General features: G+C 34.5%; 1 pseudogene; it reads right to left on the minus strand.

Moving 5' to 3' along the window:
• Nucleotides 1-1,957: 1,957 nt before the first annotated feature.
• LOC131409327 (UDP-glucuronosyltransferase 2B31-like) lies at nucleotides 1,958-20,419 on the minus strand (annotated as a pseudogene).
• Nucleotides 20,420-24,010: the final 3,591 nt, after the last annotated feature.

Raw genomic sequence — 24,010 nt, forward strand, 5'->3', positions numbered from 1 at the left:
AGGGAACTTCCTATGCATAATGTATGGATGTGTAAGTATTTCTGTAGACAGTTTCCCATATGTAGAGTCACATGGTTAGATGGTATGTTTAAATTTTATTTGAAAGTGTTATTCTACATTATACTCCTTAAAAAATAATTTTCTCAGATTCTTATGTTTGATAAATCTTCTCTGGGAAAATGATTCATTGATTTAATTTATATTTCCTGAAGTATTTGTGCTTTTGCTGTCTGTTATACGTTATGGGCCATTTTTACTTCTGTGAGTTGCCTGTTCAATCCTCCATTTATTTTCATATTGGAATGTTTGCCTTTTTGTTTGTGATTTGTAAGATTTCTCCTCACACAATGGATACCAATCCTTTTCCTGTTACATGTGTTGCACGATATATTTGAGGAAAATTTTAAAAAGCCTATATGTATTATTTAACAATATTATTTACTATGATATGCTTTACTTTTTATTAATTTATGATGATACTTTATTATTTTATTAATTTATATTATATTAATATTATTTATCATGGCACTTCATATTTTTAAATGTATCAATTATCTAGAGTAGTTGTATGGGAAAATCTGTGATAAATTTACCCTGTAATTCCCTCAGCATTAAAGTTTTAACTTGTTTTTTAAAATAAATTCATGCCATAGACTAGAGAAAGTTTGTTGTGAGACTTGGATGATGGTCCCTTGACCAATAAATACAGATATATTTTTCTCAAACTGGACCACTTTGATCATAAATTGAATCCCTGATTTGTAGGATTCAGGAAGGCCTTGAGAATCCTTGTCATTTGCTTTACATATTTTCAAAAATTTACGTAATTTTTGAATTTGCATTATTATTGATTATGGATAGTCATGGCGTGCCTAGGTTTGAAAGAAAATGGTGATTGTATTCCTTTTTTGTCATGCCGAGGGATTCAATGATTCTGTATTAGGTTAATGGGAGAGATGAGATGGCAGGCTTCTGAGGAGAGAGAGAAAGAATGAGACATGTTAAACTAGTATTGTTATATAGAATAAGAATCGTTATTTCAAACTGCATTTAACAAACACCTTGAATTGCTCACCATATCTGTAAGCTGCCAAGTGAAGTTGTGCCCTCTTTTGAAGAAGTGGACATATATGTATGTACACATAGATTTGGAGACAATGAAAATTCAATAATTCTTTTAGAGTGCAGGTTCTATATTACCAAACCTACAATTAGAACCTTACGTCCATTTTTAAAGGCTAAAATGAGAGTGAAAGCAACCAGGTGAATCTTTTTAAAGGGCTGTGAGCTAAGGAGAATAAGCTAGTGAAACAAAAATCCTCATAAATAGGTCAGTTTTATAATAGGAAGCAGGTAGCAGTTGTTATATTTCTAAATCCACATACATCCACTGGGAAAGGAGTTAACACTCGTTGAAGGCAAATGTCTTTTCCTGTCTTTAGATAAGGAATGATGTTGAGGCTGGATGCACAATAATAGCCAAGCAACATTAGTGGTCTCCCAAAAGGAAATGGAAGGGTGAATCATTTTACACATATCTAAATATTGAATAGTTTCTTTAGCAAAAGACAAAACTACAAAATTCTGCACCAAAATAATACTGATATTATGAATAGACTATTTAATGTTCTTGTGTCTACATGCAGTGTTTGAAACACAATTAAGCTCAATATTTTTTTTTTGGTATAACTTTCGAATTAGAATAATAATTTCAACATATACACAAGTAGTTTTATTTTTACTTTATTTTTCCCAAGTTTTTTGCTCTTTAGATGACATATTTCTAACTCTTAAACAGGGAATAAATTCCTTGAAAACAAATTTTGATCTGAGAAGTTAAATTGTGAAAGGTTGTTGTGTCATGAGAGGAAGGGACCTTTACATCATATCTTCTTCCTGGAATAAACTTGAGGAGTCTTATCTATGACGCGTTCCAACTTCAATGCCTCAGATACAACTAGTCCCTTTTTCCCTTCTTCCTTGTTTCAGGAAACTTCCAGCAATAAAACAGACAACATTTTGTGAAGACAAATATAGCAGTTGCCAAACAGGCCAAGAGGAACCCAATCACATCCAAAGAGTGGTACTGGAACCAGGTGAGGTCATGGGAGGCTGGCCGCAGGTGTTTAGCTCCTTTGTGGCGCATGACAAACTCAATCCAGAAGGCTGCTCGATCTAGAGGCTTCATTGGCTGATCATGGTGAATTCTTGATAATTTCATAGCGTTCTCTTTATATCTAAAGACGAAACACAAAGATAGCATCATTGAAAGAAAATTAATTTACTTATGCTTATCATTTCCATGAAAAGCTTTTGAAAAGTGGTGTACATATCTTTTAAAATAAATGTCATTGCAGCATTATTCACAATAGCCAAGACTTGGAAGCAACGTAAGTGCCCATCAAGGGATGAATGGATAAAGAAGATGTGGTATATATACACAATGGAATATTACTCAGCCATAAGAAACGATGAAATCCAGCCATTTGTGACAACATGGATGGACATTGAGGGTATTATGCAAAGTGAAAAAAGTCAGAGGGAGAAGGTCAAATACCGTATGATTTCCTTCATTACGTAGTAGATAATAATAACAATAAACAAACACATAGAGACAGAGATTGGATTGGTGGTTACCAGAGGGGAAGGGGGTAGGGAGAAGGGCGAAAGGGATAATTCGGCACATGTGTGTGGTGATGGGTTGTAATTAGTATTTGGGTGGTGAACATGATGTAATCTATGCAGATATAGAAGTATAATGGTGTACACCTGAAATTTATACAATGTTATAAACCAATGTTACTGCAATAAACAAAAAATTTAAAAAAAAAAGAGACGTAAGTTAAAACAAAAAAAATAAATAAATGTCATAGAATTGCAGAAGTAATAGTATATTTATATTTGGGTCTTCATAGATGATTTGGCTTTTAAATTGGAATTTTCTGAATGACAAACACTTTAAATAAGTGAAGATGGAAGTTAAGTTGGAATCGTTTAATCTTTTCTAGCAGAGGAAATGATATGAACCATTGTAAGAGCTATAAGCGAGATGGTGGAAATGCACTTTTAGAATGATCCTCATGAAGTATTTAAAGAGGAACCATGTCATCGTGAGTTAAATGCCTCCTTAGCAGTCTCTATGCTTTCACTCTTTTCTTCTACCCCTTGCTCTTTATCTTCCTTCCTGTAGGTAGAATCATTTCTTAAAACAGATTATGACTCTTCCCTGCTCAAAATTTCCATCTGGCTTCTCATCTCATTTAGAATAAATTCCAAATCTGTTCTTTACCCTACAGGACCCTACATGTTCATATCCCTGGTAACCTCTTCTCCTATCACTTTTTCCTATGCACACCCTGTTGTAGGCACGTTGGTCTTCTAGCTGATTCTGGAAGTTGCCTAAGGTGTTCTCACCTCATCACCTTTGTACTTTCAGTCCCCTCTGTCCCTCTCCTGGAGCACTCTTCCCTGCAACACCCCAAGGCTTGCTTCCACCTCCTGATAGTAGAGGTAGTCACATCTCAGAGAGGCTTTTCTTGGCCATGATATTATAGCAACCCCTACATTTTTTCGATTTTTTTTGGTATTTTTTCCTTTTTTAACTATTTGATTCCTAGAATTTCTGAATACAATATACTTTGTAAAATATTCCTTTTAAGTCTGAGATACATAAAAAAATGCACATATCCTAAGTGATCAGCTCAAAATTTCAAATTTAGCTAGAAAATTGTTATGAAATGAACATACCAATGTCCCCACTACACAGATATTGATATGGGATTCTAAAAGCTACATAGAACCACCCCATTTTCCTGGACCTTTTCACCACTCCCTTTCCCAAATTAACTACTATTTTGAATTTAGATATCATAGTTTAGTTTTTCTTGTTTACATATTGGAATCATAGTTTGTTACCATTTGTTTTTGGCTTTTCTCTAACAGTTTTTATTTAATTACTTTGTTATATTGTATTTTATTGTGTGACAATATCACAGACAATCTCTTCATTTATTGATTGATGGACATTTAGATTGTTTATATTTTATTGGCCATTACTACTACTGTTGTTATAAACATTCTTGTATATGTCTTTTGGTTTACATATTTATGCATTTCTGTTGTGTAATACCTAGAAGTGGATTTGATGAGATTAAGGTCGATGTATGATTATGACTTATTTGTTGACTCTGAATTATTTAGAAATGTATTGCTTAAATGTCAAAATTTAGAGATCTTTTTTCATTAACGTTTTTTGATGATTACTAACTTAATTGTAGTCTGGTCAGACAATATACTCTGTCTGATATGAAAATTTTCAAATATTGCATTTTGGTTTATGCCACAGCATATGTGGTCAATTACATTAGTAATTCTGTATGCTCTTGAAAAATGTGTCTTCATCATTGTCATATAAATAAAATAGGTTACATTTTAAAAATATGTTACCTCGAATCTTTTTTGTACCTATTCATTATTTTGTCATCTTTTTCTATACTATTGAGAAAGGTCTTTAAAGATGTCCCATTGTGACTATAAACTTGTATAATTTGTTTTTTTTTTTTTTTTTTTTTTTTTTTTTTTTTGTGAGGAGATCAGCCCTGAGCTAACATCCGCCAATTCTCCTCTTTTTTTTTGCTGAGGAAGACGGCCCTGGGCTAACATCGGTGCCCATCTTCCTCCACTTTATATGGGACGCCGCCACAGCATGGCTTACCAAGCAGTGCGTCGGTGCGCGCCCGGGATCCGAACCAGCGAACCCCGGGCCGCCGCAGCGGAGCGCGCGCACTTAACCGCTTGCGCCACCGGGCCGGCCCCAATTTGTTTTTCTTTTTTGTCGACTTTTACTTTGTTTATTTGGAGGATTCGTTTGTAGATGTTACCAATTAATAATATGTATTATTTTGAAAGATTAACCTATTGTCATTATGAATTATTTATCTTTATTTTTAGTGGTGCTTCTGGTCTACTGTGTCTGATATTAGTATAGGTACAGCATCTTTCTATGGTTACTGTTGAAATAGGTCTTTTTCTTCCTTTGCACTTAGTCATCTTGTACACTTCCATGTAAGCACGTCTTCTAAACAGTATATATATATATATATATGTACATATATATAGCTAGTTTTGTTAATGTTAAACGATTTAGTCTGTTTAGATTTACTGTCAGTACTGAAATCTTTGCACTTGCATGTACTATCTTATCCTGTATTTTCTTTTCTATTTTTCCAACCTGCTTTACGTTTATTTTTCTATTCTTTCTTGCCTCCTCTAAAAGTGTTTTTTATTCAATTGTACTACTCTTTTCTCTTTGATAATACATATTTAAAGTATTCTGAGGTGATACCCTCCTAACATAATAATAATGCTGATAGTAGTAATAAATGCTAAATTGATGATTTCTGTGCTAGGCACTACAAATTTCACACTATTTTCCATGGGAGTATGAAAAAATTTAATTATTAAAGATTTATTTTATCAAAATTAGAAAGTTGTACACCTGAAATTTATACAATGTTATAAACCAATGTTACTGCAATAAACAAAAATAAATAAATAAAAATAACAACAACAACAAAAATGTTTTATGCTTGAAAAAATACAATGAAAGAGTGAAAAATCAACTACCCAGAATGGGAGAAAATATTTGCAAATCAGTTATCTGATAAGGTACTTGTATCCATAGTATAGAAAATATTCTACAGTCTAATAATAAGAAGACAAATAACCCAATTAAAAAACAGGCAAAGAATTAAAACAGGCATTTTTCCAAGTAACGTATATGAATGGACAATAAGCATAAGAAAATATGCTCAACATCTTTGGCTATAAGGGAAATACTAATCAAGACCACAAGGAGAGACCACTTTACATCCATTAGGATTGCTACAATAAAAATGGCTGATGATAACAAGTGTTTGCAATGATGTGGAGACCTTGAAACCTCATGTATTGCTGGTGGGAGTGTAAAATGGTACAGCCTCTTTGTACAACAATTTGGCAGTTCATCGTAAAGTTACCATGTGATCCAGAATCCACTTGTGAATAGCTACCCAAAACAAATGAAAACATATGTTCACACAAAAACATAAGAGCAATAATCATAATAGCCAAACATGGAAACAACCAAAATATCCATTAACTGATAAATGGATAAATAATATGTGCTATATTCATATCATAGAATATTATTCAGCAATACAAGGGTACAAAATGGAAGAAACTCAAAAACATTATGCTGTGCAAAAGAAGCCAGTTGCAAAAGACTGTATATTACCTGATTCCATTTATGTGAAATGTCCAAAAGGATTAAACTATAGAGTCAGAAATTTGATTAATAGTTCCTTGGGGAGCAGGAAATGGAAAGTGACTGAAGACATATCAGATTTCTTTTTACAGTAACGAATATGTCCTAAATTTATATTATGTTGATGATTTCATAGATCGGTAAACATATTAAATATATTTGAATTTTATACTTAATTTTATACCATGTAAATTATATTTAATTATAAATTGTATTAAAATACTGATAAAAATCAATTTTGAGCAAAAGATATTTGCAGTTTAGAAATTTTAGGTACTGAATCGATATAATTTATGATATTTCTTCTAGTCCATCATTCTTTCCTTCTATTAGTTCTATCTTGTTTTTAAAAATGTGTCCTTTTTACAAATACCTGTAACACCGTACCTTTCGGGTGTAAAAATTGTTGCACTAGTTGGTTACCCATTAAATCAAGAGGGTTAAAATGCACTTTGAAGTAGACATTGGCTCAAAATAAAAGTAGACAAGAATGGTTAAATCTTCTTAATAGTTTCAAAATTAGCTTCTTAAAAATGGGATGAAACTCATTCACTGTTAACAAGAGAACATATCTATAAATACTATCTATTGAAACAATTTTGATACTCACAAAGGGTCATTAATAACTGTCTTCAATGCATTGAGCAAATCTGCACTTGACATTGTGTTGAAGTCCAGTTTAACAGCTGCTCCCTTGGCCTTCATTTGAGCAATATTATCAGGTTGATCCACAAACAAAGGAATGCCCACCATAGGGATCCCGTGGTAGATCGCCTCATAGATGCCATTGGTTCCACCATGAGTTATAAAGGCTTTGGTTTTTGGATGACCTAGGATTGAGTGAATTGCAGAAAATTATTAATTATGAGTCTTAAAATAAACTGCCAGTAGGTCAATATAAGGCACTGTAAGTGTTGGTATATTTAGATAACAAATTAATATACACTTGAAACCGCATTAAATTGTCTTTCAGATCTCAAAGGAAGAAGCAGCTCAGTCAGCTGGAGAGGCAAGTGAAAGCTCCTGAAAAGACTGATGTGTTTCTCTTGACTTGAGAAATGAATACAAGTTGCCAGGAGGACAAATTGAAAGAAATTATTCTGGATAAAAAAAGAATATGTTCAAAAAAAGAGGGGGAACATGAGAGAATATATTCTCTTAAGGAAGCAGAGAAGTTACTGAGTCTGATAAGTACCGTGTCAAGGTAGCAGGAAGCATGGTGGTGGTGGCACAGGAATCAGTGGAAGGAAAAACTACACTTTATCATGAAATGTATTATTACTTCATGAAAAAGATTATGGAATTTTCCTATAGAAAATAGAGAGTCACCAGTAATAAAGAGCTGTTATTTATCAGTGGCACATAGTATACCCCACAGTGGTGGAAAGAATTGGTGTAAAGGGAGAATTAGGTGACAGAGTGACAACCTAGAAAGGTGTTGAAAAATGCTCTGTGATAGGTAATTACACACCAAATAAAGATACTTTGATTCTGGCCATAATGAATGTGACTGTGCATAATAAAATGCCAAGTGTTATATCTTCGCGTTTTCCCCTAAGACTGGGAAATAAGTATAAGGAAGTTAAGTTGGGGGCCGGCCGGGTGGCGCAAGCGGTTGGGTGCGTGCGCTCCGCTGCGGTGGCCCGGGGTTGGCTGGTTCGGATCCCGCGCGCGCACCAGTGCACTGTTTGGCAAGCCATGCTGTGGCGGGGTCCCATATAAAGTGGAGGAAGACGGACACGGATGTCAGCCCAGGGCCAGTCTTCTTCAGCAAAAAAAGAGGAGGATTGGCAGATGTTAGCACAGGGCTGATCTCCTCACACACAAAATAAATAAATAAATAAAATAGAAAGTTAAGTTTTATTTTTGACGTCTTCAATAATAAACATTCAATAAATTTCTTTCCTGGTGAACTATTATCATTCTGATTGGCTGTTCCTCTCATTTCAGTGTTTGTTTCCCAGAGTCTTACCAAGAAGGTCATTCTGGGGAATCCACTTACGAAGCTGAGTATTTGGCCCCAAGCTATCTGGTTTCTTGCCCTCAAATCTCTATATAATCTGTTAGAGTAAAGAAAATACCTTATTCCATGAGTTGAACTTTATAATTATAGCATGTTAGACTCTAAATAGACTGAGATGCCTAGTTAAACCCCTTCCATGTGACAGATGAGGAAATGAGGATAAGAGATGTTAGATAACGAGAACCAATAAAATACTGATGTAATAGGAATACTCATATTACATGTACTTATTTTTATATTGAATCAGGTATGAATGCAATCATGCTGCTTCACATTTAGGGGTTAGACAGTGAGATTATCAATGATCAATTTAAGCATACAAAAAAATTTACGTAGTCATTACAGTTCTAATGCAAAAAACAGTAGCAAATTACTATTTGTACATTTATTTTGTTTTAACTATGTATTATACAAGCTCTCATCTGCCAGATTTAATATTAACTTGTTTATTTCTTTTTCAGTGATGTGGGAAGCAGTTTACATACATCTGTTTATTTCATAAGTTATTTTATTACATTTACATCTTTTGATTTAAAAATCAATGCAATCAGCTATTCATCAGAATTAAATAATCCTGATCTTTAACAATTTGTCAATAATAATAAATAATTTCTACTTAACAAGTATGCTTAGCTTCTTTTAGATTACTAATTATTAATCTCTCCTTCCACAAAAAATTTCTAGTGGTAATTTTTTACATGAATCCAGAATTATTACTATTGCTAGGTTCAAGAATTCTTTAAAAATAGAAAAGAAGAGCCCATTGGCACTTCGGAAATAATAGTATAGCCATTGGAAAAGATTGAATATCATGATGATGCTAAGTTTTATTCACCTGACTGTTAACACTTCAATGATGTGATACAATGCATTGACAGCATTGATTAATACGGTTTCTTATAGCCAAGCCATTTCCAAGCATAGTACCAAAATTAGGGACAGATTTTGCAATTCCCAAGCAATCCTCATAAGGTAGATCTTAATGTACAAGTGGTTAACATCTATTTGCTATGTGAGTGTTAAAGTAACTTCAGATTCTCAACAAATTAGCATAGGTGATAAGGAGAAAGGTATATCAGTTAGAAAACTACAAAGAAGTTCACAAATATCCAGAGACTTCAAGTCTGTTCTACTTGAAAATTTCTAGTAGAAATAATTTACTACCATATTTTATGGAAAAGAGGAATCCAAAAATGCTTTATGCCAGGCTTGATTCTGGTTGAATCCTTTTTATATTTCCTTCTCCTTCTTCAATCTGGAGGGGTTATTATTTGATGGATTAGAAGCAGAGTCCTTGCAGGGACACATTTTATAAAGCACAGGGTCACCTTAAGGGCTGGACCCACCTCCACCCTTTGTCTTATGTTTTCCTGCTTCAGACCTTAGCAGGGCCCAGTTCAAAAGGGCAGTTTTTTCTCCTTCTTTTTCAGGAGAGTTTTTTTCTTTCTCTAAATCGTTGTGTCTACCTGCATGCAACGTGTTGAACCTTGGTCATCATTTCTCTGAATAGCACCCTGAGAAGCACATTGAATAGGCCTATTCCAAAATCCAGGGGAAGTAAAAGAGGCCGGATTACCTAGCAAGGCTAAACCTCAGGGTGCCTTTGAGACTTTAATCAATTCCTGCTGAATGTCACTGTTAAAATTTAACCACTTTCTGAGTACATCTGTAGTGTGTATAGTGCCCTCAGGAATCCCATGAGGAAAAGGAGCAAATGACAGGGAAGAATTTGGTGACATCTGGAATTGCCTGCAATATCTTTATAATACCAATACTTCATACCTGTTAAATAAATTTCTTTTTTATTGCAATGTTAATTCCAAAGTTATTGTCAGTCAAAAACACCCTGGTACTACTTTAGTACCTGTCGTATACTTTTTGATTTTTAAACTAATATCTGAGATAAGTTGGGTCTGTCATAATACAGTGAAGTCTACCTTTCATGCAGGAAATTTCTGTAATCATACTCCTTTCAAAAATTAACACACACATTAAATAATTGTCCACTAGAAGGGACTTTATCTTACCTTTTGTGGAATCTGGGCAAGGGCTGATGCAATCACATTGGCCCTTTCTTCTGTCATGTTTCTGACCATTGACCCCAAAGTAAACACCACAATACCATTTTCTCCAGAGCTCTGGGCAAACTCTTCCATTTCCTGTGGAGAAAGATTTTGCTCCATCACAAAAGTGCAAAATAGCAAACAGTATTGAAAGGACTACTAGAAACAACTAAAGAGAGATAATTTTGCATTATCAGGAATTATTAGAGTAGTGCCTGTTTTTTTAAATTGTGGTAAAATACACATAACATTAGACTTACTATCTTAATGAATCCTAAGTGTACAGTTTAGTGGTGTTAAGTATATTCACTTTGTTCTGTAACCAATCTTCACAAATTTTCCATTGTGGAAAACTGGGGCCATATCCATTACACAATAAATTCCCATTTCCTCCTTCAAGACTCCTGGCAACCATCATTCTATTTTCTATTTCTATGAATTTGACTAGTCTAGATACCTCATATAACTAGAATCATACAATATTTGTCTTTTGGTGAGTGGCCCATTTCACTTAGCATAATATCCTTAAGGTTCAGCCATCTTGTAGCATTTGTTAGAACTTCCTTCAGATTTATGGTTAACATTCCATTGTGTATAAATATCAATTTTTTATTTATTGATTCATCTGTCAATGGACACTTGGTTTGCTTCCATCTTTTGGCTCTTGTGAATAGTGTTGCTTTGAAGACGGGTGTGCAAATATGTCATCTGGATCCTAATATCAATTCTTTTGGATATATACCCAGAAGTGGAATTGCTGGAGCAAATGGTAATTCATTTTTAATTTTGTGAAGAACCTCCATTTCTTTTACATTAGTGGCTGTTTATATCAGATCTAATCCCTCATTTCCTTTGCTAGCATATGATTGATATGAGTTTTCTTTCCTTTTTTATATATATTTGTGCAAATATATGTGTGTGTTTCTGTGTGTGTTTGTTTGAATAAGGGAGAAATGAAATAGAGACAGTACACAGTATAGAGGAGGAAATGCTCTTAGACAATATTATATCCATACTCTTTATTTATAATGTTATTAATTACAGGCATACCTCAGAGATGTTGCAGGGTCAGTTTCAGACCACAAAGCTAATGTTGCAATAAAGGGAGTCACACAAATTTTTTGGTTTCCTAGAGCATATAAAAGTTATGTTTACACCACACTGTAGCCTGTTAAGTGTGCAATAGCACGACGTCTAAAAAACAGTGTACATTCCTTAGTTAAAAAATACTCTATTGCTAAAAAATGCTAACCAGCCTCTGACCCTCAGCAAGTCATAATATTATTGCTGGTCGCGGGCCTTGCCTCAGTGTTGACGGCTGCTGACTGATCAAGGTGGTGGTTGATGAAGGTTGGGGTGGCTGTGGGAATGTCTTACGATAAGACAATAGTGAGGTTTGCTGCATTGATTGAGTCTTCCTTTCATGAATAATTTCTCTGTAGCATGTGATGCTGTTTGATAGCATTTTCCCCACAGTAGAACTTCTTTTAAAATTGATATCATTCCTCTCAAACTCTGCAGCTGCTTTATCAACTAAGTTTATGTAATACTCTAAATCCTTTGCTGTCATTTTAACATACTTCACAGCATCTTCATTAGGGGTAGATTCCATCTCAAGAACCCACTTGCTTTGATCATCCATAAGAAACAACTCCTTATCTCTTAAAGTTCTTTCAGGAGATTGCAGCAACTCAGCCACATTTTCAGGCTCCACTTCTAACTCAAGTTCTCTCGCTATTTCCACCACATCTGCAGTTACTTCCTCCACTGAAGTCTTGAACCCTTCAGAGTCATCCGTGAAGGTTGGAATCAGCTTCCTCCAAACTCCTGTTAATGTTGACATTTTGAGCTCCCCCTATGAATCACAAGTGTTTTTAATGGCCTCTAGAATGAAGAATCTTTTCCAGAAGGTTTTCAATTTACTTTGCCCAGATCCATCATTGGAATCACTGTCCATAGCAGCTGTAACATTATGAAATGTATTTCTTAAATAATAAGTCTTGAAAATCTAAATAACTCCTTGATCCACGGGTTGCAGAATGGATGTTGTGTCAGCAGGCATGAAAACAACATTAACCTTGTACATGTCCGTCAGAGTTTTGGGTGATCAGGTGCACTGTAAATGAGCAGTAATATTTTGAAAGGAATCTTTTTTTCTGAGCAGTAGGTCTCAACAACGGGCTTAAAATATTCCATAAACTATGCCACAAACTATGCTGTAAACAGATGTGCTGTTATCCAGGCTTTGTTGTTCCATTTATAAGGCACAGGCAGGGTAGCTTTGGCATAATTCTTAAGGGCCCTAGGATTTTCAAAATGATAAATGAGCATTGGCTTCAACTCAAAGTCACCAGCTGCTTTATCCCCAAACAAGAGAGTCAGCCTGTCCTGTGAAGCTTTGAAGCAAAGCATTGACTTCTCCTCTCTAGTTATGAAAGTCCTGGATGGCATCCAGTATAAGGCCGTTTCATCTACATCGAAAATATGCTGTTTAGTGTAGCCACCTTCATAATTATCTTAGCTATGTCTTCTGGATAACTTGCTACAGCTGCTTCACTTTGCACTTTCATGTTATGGAAATGGCTTCTTTCATTAAACCTTATGAACCAACCTCTGCTGGCTTCAAACTTTTCTTCTGCAGCCTCCTCACCTCTCAGCCTTCGTAGAATTGACAAGAGTCAGGGCCTTGCTCTGGATTAGGTTTTGACTTAAGGGAATGTTGTGGCTAGTTTGATTTCTTATCTAGACCACTAAAACTTGCTCCACGTCAGGAATGAGTCTGTTATACATTTTTTTTTTTTTTTTTTGCTGAGTAAGATTAACCCTGAGCTAACATCTGTGGCTAGTCTTCCTCTTTTTGCTTGAGAAAGATTCATCCTGAGCTAACATCCATGCCAATCTTTCTCTTTTTTGTGTGTGGGTCAGCGCCCCAGCATGGGCGCTGATGTGTAGGCCTGCACCTGGGAACTGAACTTGAGCCGCTGAAGTGGAGTGCACCAAACTTAACCGCTAGGGGCGGGGCCATCCCCCTGTTATACTTTCTTATCATTCATGCGTTCACTCGAGTAACATTTTTAATTTCCTTCAAGAACTTTTCCTTTGAATTTACAACTTGGTTAACTCTTTGGCACAGAGGCCTAGCTTTTGGCTTATCTCGGCTTTCAATGTGCCTTCCTCACTAACCTTAATCATTTCTAGCTTTAAGTGAAATAAATGAGACAGAGAAAGTCAAATACGTAATGATTTTACTTGTATGTCAAAGATAAACAAACACACAGATACAGGGAACGGATTAGCGGTTACCAGAGGGTTAAGGGTGGGGGAAAAGCAAAAAGGGTAAAGGGACACATGTGTACAGTGATGGATGACAACTAGACTTGATGGTGAACACAATGCAGTCTATATAGAAGTCAAAATATAATTATGTACACCTGAAATTTCTGTTATAAACAAATGTTACGTCAATGTAAAAACATGCAATATCTGAGATGCACAATGAAGTGATCAAAATAATATGAGGTGGGCCTACACAAATATAGATTCTTGGAAGGAGGCTACACCGCAGGATCTTAACTCCACTTTGATCCTTTATTGTTCTAGTTCTACTAAAACATTTGTGTTCATTCCAGGCAGGTTTTCTCGAGAAATGTTTTTGTTTAGTCATTAGTATTTTATTTCTCTGACTATGAGCCCTGAGGAAAAGTTCATTATGATTGGGATGACTTTATTTTTTTTTTCTCTAAGTTCTATATAATTTATACCTCACTTTAACTTTTGTCAGAATTTCCCAAGCTCTCTCCCTAAATCACTCTTTAAAGGCTGGAGGTTAAGAATCACTGTCATTCATGAGTCTGGTAATACCATTTGGAATTTTCATGACATAGCCCTAAAATCTTTATTTTTAATCCAGAAATATACTTGCCTAGTTACTTATTTGATTGACCATATTTTTGGCTTGTTTATGTATAACACCTTTTGCCCTGAATTCATATTATAATATTGATATCCCAGTAGAATGTGCTATGTGTAACTGGCTATGAGGGTCCTTCATCATCACCTCACTGAGTCCCCCAGGGAGCACCTACCTCACAGTGGGAGAGGTATAGCAGGGCTTTCTGCAATGGAGATCTGGACATCTTCTTGGGATCTCAGGTCAAACTGTATAAAGTTCATGGTGAATCTGTGTTTGCCTAGAATGCTTTCAGAATTATTCTGTCTTGTAGTCCCAGAACTTTGCCAATTAAAAAAAATATATTGCTTTCTGTCCTAGAATAATTCCTCATTGCTCAATGTACTCTCTCACAAAGAAAAAAAAATGTAGAGGAGCCAAAAATTTCCTGGATATCTCCTCATAGCTGCATATTCAATTTTTATTTTTCAGCCATACTATTTTAAAGTCATTCGTTTATTCTAAATTCATTCATTTCTTCTTTTCTCTCTGGAAAATATTGACATAATCCTTTCAATATAAAGTGTTCCTTCTTATCCTAATCGCTGTCGTAAACATTCTATTCAAGCTATTTTTTTACAGAATAAACAAAAGAGGAATACGTTTCCAAATTTTACATTGCAGACTCTACCTTGTCCAGAGAATTCTTCAAAAGTATAATTCTACCCTGATGACATTAGTTTCATATGAAAGTCACTGTATTTCTCTATCAGTAACATTGTGCACCCTGGTAATCTGTGGGAGTCCAGTAACCTATAGCAACATTTACAATTACCTGTGTTCAGTGATTTGTCTCATTAGCTCTCTGCCAATAGCCTTCTTCAACTATGCTGTAGAAGGCGGTTCCCTAAACAACTATAGTAATACAACTTCTCTTTATAGCTTTATCACTGAGTTGGAGTGGTCATCATCATTCTGTGACACCCTTATAAAAATAACGCACACTCATTGAAAGAATGTTTGGAAATGTATAAACCAGAATCTAAAAGGAAGTAAGATTCTGCTCGATTCTCCATCCAGTTATATCCTCAGTGTGAATTTTTTTGCTTTTTTCACATCTTGATTATGTTTCTCTGTATATTTTCATGAGGATATTATGAAGTCAAAAGCTATAAGCATTTTTAAGAATCTTGTTGCAATTTGTTATATGTCTTATTTCTTCAAAGGAAAGTACATAAATTATCTCCGATCCTAATAATTAATGGAAAACAAGTAGTTTGGGGAACAATTTACTTTCTATAATAAAGAATAAGGACAGTTTTCACAATCTTTGACTTGGATCCATGTCTTGTTTCTGCAACATAATAACAACAGCTGCCATTCCTAATTATTATGATTTTACTGCTATTCATCCTTCTCCTTGTCCTCCTTCTCCCCCTCCTCTTTTTTCACCCCTACTGACATTGCCACTCTCCCTTAATACGAAGGGGACAACTTTCAAGAATGGGTTTAGACCGACTATAACTTTCACTTACCTTACCTCAGCCTTTACCCTTGTGAAAGTTTTAATATGAGCCTAAATAATCTGCAATCAAAAGCGGGGAAAGGGGGAGGCAGGAGGTTGAAAATGATGATTAAGCACATGTGTGTGATGATGGATTGCAATTATTCTTTGGGTGGTGAACATGATGTAATCTATGCAGAAATAGAAGTATAAGGATGTACACCTGAAATATGTAATGTTATAAACTGATGTTACTACAATAAGAAAATAAATAAAAGACCTTGCTTACTAGTAAAAAGAAAAAGGAGATATTGCATTAACCTTTGAATAAGATCTCAGTTTTTTGGTGCTGCTAATCAAATGGTAGACAAAAAGAATCTCTTAATAGATCATTTAATAGTTCATTAAAAGATTCTTGTTTCTATTTATGTCTTAAAGGTATTATATCAATTTAAAATATATAGGTTCTTCCTTTCTTTCATAAGGAATATCATCATATATACTAACGGAAGTATTTTGCAATTTTAAAGTATGAGCAGATTTCAGATCCAAATGGTAGAAATTATTTGGTCTTTGTTAAATATGCAGAATTTATGGTCCTTTATATATATATATATACAGTATACATTTTCTCTTTGATTGTTTTGACAGGCAGCTAAGATTTCTAGAATGATGTTCCCTGAGGAATCTTTACTGAGATTTCATATGGGCTTGGTGTGTGGCAGAACATACCTGCTCTAATAAGCAAATTCCTTTTATGCTCTAATATGCCCTGGATCTTAAATGAATTGTTAAATGCTGTAGTGAAGGCAAGTAAACATTGGGGTTTGGCTGCCAATATTGTTGGGGCACAAATTCATATTGTTGGGAATGATCTTCCCTTAATGCTAAAATACTGGTGAAGTGCTTCTACCCTCACAAGAAATTTTAGCATTTCCATTTGCTCATCTGATTGCCAAATTATACATTTACTTTTTTAGTACCTCTCAGGATATCTGTTCTCTATGATTTTGCTTGAAAATACAATATGGATCTATTGGAAACCAGTTCTTATTAAATGAGAAATCATATCAAAATAAGCTGAAACATAGTAGTTATTAATAGTATTCATAATAGTAACAAAAATAACAATAATGACAGTACTTAATACTACTTCTTTATCTCTGACTATGTGCCAGAGACATTTTAAGCATTTTATCTGTATTAAGTAATTTTTTCCACTCAATAGAAATAGGAGGTTGATATTGTAAGAGTAGGTGTAGTCATAACCTTAATATCCAGTTTTCCATCATCTGTTGCCTGAATTCTTGAAACAACCTCCTATGTGGTCCTCCTTTCCACTCTTTCCTCTCTGCAGTCTAATCCAGTGACTATACTTGTGAGCTTTTTAAAAAAGGAAATTTGACCATATTTCTCCATTTTTTCCTTTTCATTGGCTCCCTAATGCCCTTACTAGATGCCTTAACATCCCTATAATTATTTTTCTCTAACTTACTTATCCAGCATCATCTGCATCTTTATTCAGCATCTTCCCACTAGACTAAACCTAGATTTCTTGACGACACCCTGTATTACTCTACCTGTTTTACTTTTTGCATCTTCCTCTATCCCCTGCCCTTCCTCCTATTACTGAACATCCTTCAGGTCTCACTTAATTATCAATGATTCTGAGATCCTGCAGGATATTCTCTAGCATTGAGGTTTTTCCTTATTATAATACTTTTCATGCAATTTTTATTACTTCTTTATATTCTATCATTCCAAGTTGAATATTAGGTGTGCACGAGTGGAAATCATTTCTGCACCGTTTCTCTGCATATCCAGCCCTTTCCAAGTACTACGCTAAGAATATTCTTTGAATGATTGTCTGATACTTAATTATATGTTGAATAAGAGACTTTAATTTAACTGACCCTACTCCCAAAGTCTTCTAGGTATACTACTTTATTCTGCAATGATAATGAAATTCAGATAATTGCAAAGATATTGAAATATTTAAGTTCCTAATTGGCAGGTCACTTTACCTGGCTTCTAATATCTCTCTCGCTGTGAACAAATATTCTAAATAAAGAACACAGATAACTACCTACTAAAAATTCCAAGTAAACTAAGCAAAACAAACAGGAATAGGTTACCTGAGGCAGGGATTTGGCAGGTTTGCAGTGGAGTCCTCCAACAAATTCAAAATGTGGTAGGAATGGGTGAGGAAATTCAAAATCCCAATTAGTTCGAATGAGCCACAGTTCAGCATTCCCCATTAACTCAGATAATGTAGTGGGTCTTCCTGGGAAAAAAGCAAACAAAGGTAGAGAAAATGTGAGTATTGTAGTGTGCATATACAAGGTCACTTTCTGAAAGGAGCTTGGAATGACATAGCTAAAGGTGTTTAAAAGTGTTTGTGGTGTGAAAATACAAATTTGTGTACATATATGTGTGTGTACATATATATGTGTGTGTATGTATATATGTGTACATGTTTTATATATATGTTGTTCATATGTACAGACAAAAGTTTGGTAGACTTTTATCTCCAGTGTCACATCAGGATATTAAGAATCATAAAGTATTATTCAACCTAAGCTACTAAAGAATTGAATATGCATTTGTTAATCTGTAAAGCTGCAAAAGTAACAAATGCTAATATAAACAATGATTTTAACTACTCAGTCAATTAACCCTACCATATCCATGGAACGACCTTTCCCTAGAGTACTCAGTCTAGTTTCCACAATTTACCAAGCCATTCCCTTGATGGTAGATTTTCCAGGTAAACTGTGAGGTTTTTGAGAGTATGTCTGCTCCTGCATTTGCTTCATGTTAGAAGCTTAATAATATTTGCATCTTAAATGAAAATATTTTCAAAAAACTGCTGGAAAATTGTCTAAAGTATGGAAATAGATTTGCTCACTCTTAATTTGGGCCATTTTTTCTTTAATATAAAGAAAGAATTTTGAAAAAATCTAGGCTAATAATGAATATGTCCACCCTTCAAAATCATTTTAGGCCTTTAAAAGAGACAATTTGTAAGTACTTAGTGAAGGAATGTGTAATCATTAAGAATTCAAATTATAGACTCCTGCATCTGGGATAGAGCCACTGTATCTCTAAGTTGTGAAGGAATCCTTCAGGTAATATGGCAAAATAATTTAATTTTTAAATGAATCTAAAGTGTACAAGAGGAAACAATTTCTTCATGCTTCAGAGACGGTTGTGCTAGACGTATGTAATTCTTTAATCTAAGTGTCTGCTTTGGTCAAGGTATTTAGTGAAATTCTAATGCATTTTATTAAAGGTGAAAAAAATTATGATATAATTGATGTGTAGGATGATTAAGCAGAGCACAGAGGATTTTTAGGGCAGTGAATCTACTCTGTATGTTACTATAATGGTTGATAAGCGACATTATAAATTCATCCAAACTCAAAGAATGTAGAATACCAGGAGTAAACCTAATGTGAACTATGAAACTAGGAGGATATTGATGTGACATAGTTTCATAAATTGTAGCAAATGTACTTTTCTGGTGGGACATGTTCAGAATAGAGGAGGCGATGTATGTGAGGGAGCAGGGAATATATGATAAATCTCTACTCAGTATTGCTGTGGACCCAAAACTCCTCTAGGAAATAAAGCCTATTACCAACAAATAATAAACAAGAATGGATACATGATTGCTTAAAGAACTCCTCATGGATTCAATTCATGGTTTTTGACTTCCTGGAATGTCCTGTACTAGTAATGGACCACCGGGTTCTAACTGACCCTGTAATTTAAGCATTTCCATAATATTTGTGAGATTGAGAGATCATTTTGTATGTTCACTTCATCATTTATCTTGTAAAAGACTATTGCAAATTCATCTTCTAGGGCACTAGAAAGTTAGAACTTCAAGCTACTGAAAACATGACTTACCTAGTACTTCAGTGTAAAACTAATCCCACTTCTTCTCATTAAATGCTTGGAACCAAAAGTCAAAATAAAGCACATATATCTTGTTTTTTACCCTCTCCACGAATGTCATTTGATCACTTAATTCTGACATAACAACAGGTACGTAAGATGGTGGGAGTGGAAGTCCTCCACTATACTTTTCAAATGTATAGCCTGGAAAGAAATGGAGACTGTACACAAAAGGTGTTTTCAGTAGCTCAGCCAGCAGCTCAGCACAGGCTCCAATGGCATCTGCGAGAATGACATCAAACCTTGATTCTTGCAGTTTTGTTATAAGTTTCTTGTTCAGAACTACATCTTTACAGAGCTTTTCAATACAATCAGAAAAGTCCCAAAAGTTTTCTTGCTTTAGTGAAAAATACGTCCAAAACGTATCTTTTGGCAAGTCATATGTCGATTTGTGGATCACTTTTCTGAAAAAAATCTCAAAATCATGTTTTGTTAAAGACGTAGGATAAAGCTCAAATTTAATAGCAGATGGTTTGTTGGGATCAACAAGAATGGAAGCTGAAGATGTCAGAACAATCACTTCATGACCTCTCTGGACAAGTTCATCAAGGATTGTTTTCATATTGATCCAATGGCTGTATTCTGTGGGCCACACCAGCACCTTTCCACCACTCCCAGGGCTAAAGTAACAACTGGGCTATAGCAGCAGCAGAACTGAAATCCATTTCATAGACATCCTTGTGAAATGCAATGCTTCTTTTCAAATTGCTCTTCGCTTTTGCCGTTGCTCATGTTTGTTTCCAGGGAGGAATACAGCAGAAAGTTAAAATATAACTCCTACACGTCAAAGTAAATACGTTATATGAACCTTCAGAGTATTTTTATGGCAAGTGGAAAAAGTAAAATTGGATGCCTCTAGTTGATACAAAAGTGTTTGATGTCTATGATTAAATTACTATGAGAAACACAGAGATACCAACATTGAAAGGAAGTTAATTTGGTTACACATGTTATTCCCATGAAAGGTTTTTGAAAAGCTTTTGAAATCATACCCGTGATTCAAAAAATGTCATTGAATTCCAGAAGTAATGGTGTATTTTTATTTGGGTCTTCATAGACGGTTTGGCTTTTAAATTGGAGTTTTATGAATGACAAAAATTTTAAAAGAGGAATATGGAAATTAAGTTGGGGTAGTTTAATCTTTTCTAACAGAGGAAATGATGTGAGCCATTGTAAGAGCTATATATGAGAAGGTGGAAATGCACTTTCAGAATGATCCTCACAAAGTATTTAAGGGAATTTTGTCATCATGGGTGAAATTCCTCCTCACTGGTTCCTTGCTTCCACTCTTCTCTTTTACCCTCTTTATTTTCCATTCTGTCGCTAGAATCATTTTTGAAACAGACATCAGATTATGACTCTCCCCTGCTCAAAATTTCTATCTGGCTTCTCATCCCATTTAGAATAAATTCCAAATCTGTTCTTCACCCTACAGGACCCTACATGTTCGTATCCCTGGCAACCTCTTCTCCTATCTCTTTGTCCCATGCACACCCTGTTGTAGGCACATTGGCCTTCTAACTGCTCCTGGAAGTCAACTAAATTGTTCTCACCTCATCACCTTTCCACTTGCAGTCCCCTCCATCACTGTCCTGGAGCACTCTTCACTGCAACACCCCAGGCTTGCTTCTACCTCTTGCTGGACATCTCAGCTTCAGTGTCACATCTCAGAGAGATGGCCACACTATGACAGCACCTCTAGGAATTTCTTCCATGTTTTTTGTGTTTATGCTGCTATTTGATTCCTAGAATTTGAAAATACATTACATTTTCTATAATAAACGTTTAGGTGTGAAATACATGAGAAAGATGCAGTAGCCTAAATGCACAGCTCAAAATTTCAAAATTAGTTAGAAAATTATTGCGAAGAGAATATACTGATGTACCTATTATTTAGATTTTGATATAAGATATCACAATCTACCCAGAAGCACGTCATATTCCTGGACCTTTTTATTCACTACTCCATTTCCTGAATTAACTGCTATCCTAATTTTTAACACCATATGTTACTTTATCTTGTTTGTATATTGGAATCATAGAGCAGTACTAATTTGCTTTTGTCTTTTGTGGATCAATTCTTGGTTAATTCCAATGCATAGTATTCCGTTGTATGGCAGTACCACAGATTATTTCTTCATTTAGTGATCAACGGACATGTGTGTTGTTAGTGTTTTGCTGTTACTACTAAAGCTGTTGTAAAAATCTTGTATATGTGTTTTGCGTTAAATATTTATATAGTTCTGTTCATATATTTCTAGAAGTGGAATTGCTGAGAAGGTATATGTATGATTATGATTTCTTTATTGACTCTGAGTTATGTAGAAGTGTATTGCTTAATTTTCAAAACTTGAAGATGTTGTAGTTATTTTTCTTTTTGATGATTTCTAACTGGCTTTCAGTAAGGTAGACGGTACACTCTTTATGATTTGTATTTTTCAACTTTATTGAATTTTGGTTTATGGCCCAGCACATGGTCAATTCCAGTGTGTATTCTATTCTTGAAAAGTGTGTATTCTCTGTTGAGATACATATATATATATATATATATACGTATTTATAAGTATTTATTTTAGAATTATAATATCTACTATATTTATAAATATATATTTATATATATAACAAGTTACATTTTTAAATATTGTAGGTTAAAACTTTTAGTTCCCTATCCAACATTTTGTCATTTTTTTCTATGTTCTTGAGAAAGATGTTTAAAAACTCTCTATTATGACTAGAGATTTGTATAATTGTTTATTTTTCTTTTGTATACTTTTGCTTTTATAATTTTGAGGTTTTATTAATAGGCGTTAACAATTGATAATTCGTATTGTTTTGAAAAGTTAACCTATTTATCATTGTGAAATATTTATCTTTATTTTTAGTAGTGTTTCTGGACTACTGTGACTGATAGTAATATAGGTACAACATTTTTTTATGGTTACCATTGAAATAGATCTTTTCCTACCTTTGTACTTAACAGTCTTCTTGTACACTTCTATTTAAGTGTGTCTTCTAAACAGTATATATAGTTAGTTTTTAAAATGAACTCTGACAATCCTTTTCTCTAAATTATTTAACCTGTTTAGATTTAATATAAATACTGGCATATTTACATTTGCATCTTACTATCTTACTCTATATTTTCTTTTCTATTTGTCCAACCTGCTTTATGTTTCTTTTTCTATTCTTTTCTGCCTTTTTAAAAGTATTTTTGTCATTCATTTGTTCTACAATTTTCTTCTTATAGTACATTTTTCAAGTATTCTTTTAGGTGATGCCCTCCTAATATAATAATAATGCTGATAGTAGTAATAAATGCTGAATTGACGGTTGCCATACTAGGCACTATAAGTTCCACCACATTATTTTCATCTAATATGGAAAAATTTGATATTTGTCTAATCAAAATCTTCCATGTTTTAAAGGACACAATTGAAAATGTGAAAAATCAACCCACCCAGAATGAGAGGAAATACTAACAAATCATATACGTGATAATGTACTTGTATCCGTAATGCATAAAGAATTCTTTATATTCAATGATAAGAAGACAAGTAACCAGGCCAGTCCAGTGGCGCAGTGGTTAAGTTTGGTGTGCTGCACTTCAATGGCCTGGGGTTCACAGATTCAGATCCCAGGCACGGACCTACACCACTCATTGGCATCCATGCTGCAGCATTGTCCCACATAAAAAATAGAGGAAGATGGGCAGAGATATTAGTTCAGGGCCACTCTTCCTCAAGCGAAAAGAGTAAGATTAGCAGAAGGTGTTAGCTCAGGGCCAATCCTCCTCAACAACAACAAAAAGAAGACAAGTAACTAAATTTAAAAGTTATCACAGTATTAGACTAGATAGTTCTCTAAAGAGGATATATGAATGGCCAATGCTTTTGGAAACTTTCTCTCACAGTGTCTCATAAAGCCTACACTCGTGTCATATGCCCAAAATATAATCTAGGGAAACTACTTCATGAGTCACAAGGCCTTTTTCCCTTTACTAAGGGACCCTTTGAGGTATGGCAATTGGACTTTGTCCAAATGCCACTATCTCAAGGATAAATATATCTTGTAATGATCTGTGTGTTCTCACATTTGATTGAGGCCTTTCCTTGCAGAAGAGCAACGGGTCTAGTAGTAGGTAAAGGACTATTAGAGGGAATAATTCCTGTTTGGGGAATTCCTGCTGAGTTACATAGTGACCAGAAAACTCATTTCACTGGACAAATAATTAAATCTATTTATAATATTTGGCCAACGATGCAGCATT

The sequence above is a fragment of the Diceros bicornis genome, chromosome 8, assembly GCF_020826845.1.
Source record: "Diceros bicornis minor isolate mBicDic1 chromosome 8, mDicBic1.mat.cur, whole genome shotgun sequence".
Taxonomy (NCBI): domain Eukaryota; kingdom Metazoa; phylum Chordata; class Mammalia; order Perissodactyla; family Rhinocerotidae; genus Diceros; species Diceros bicornis.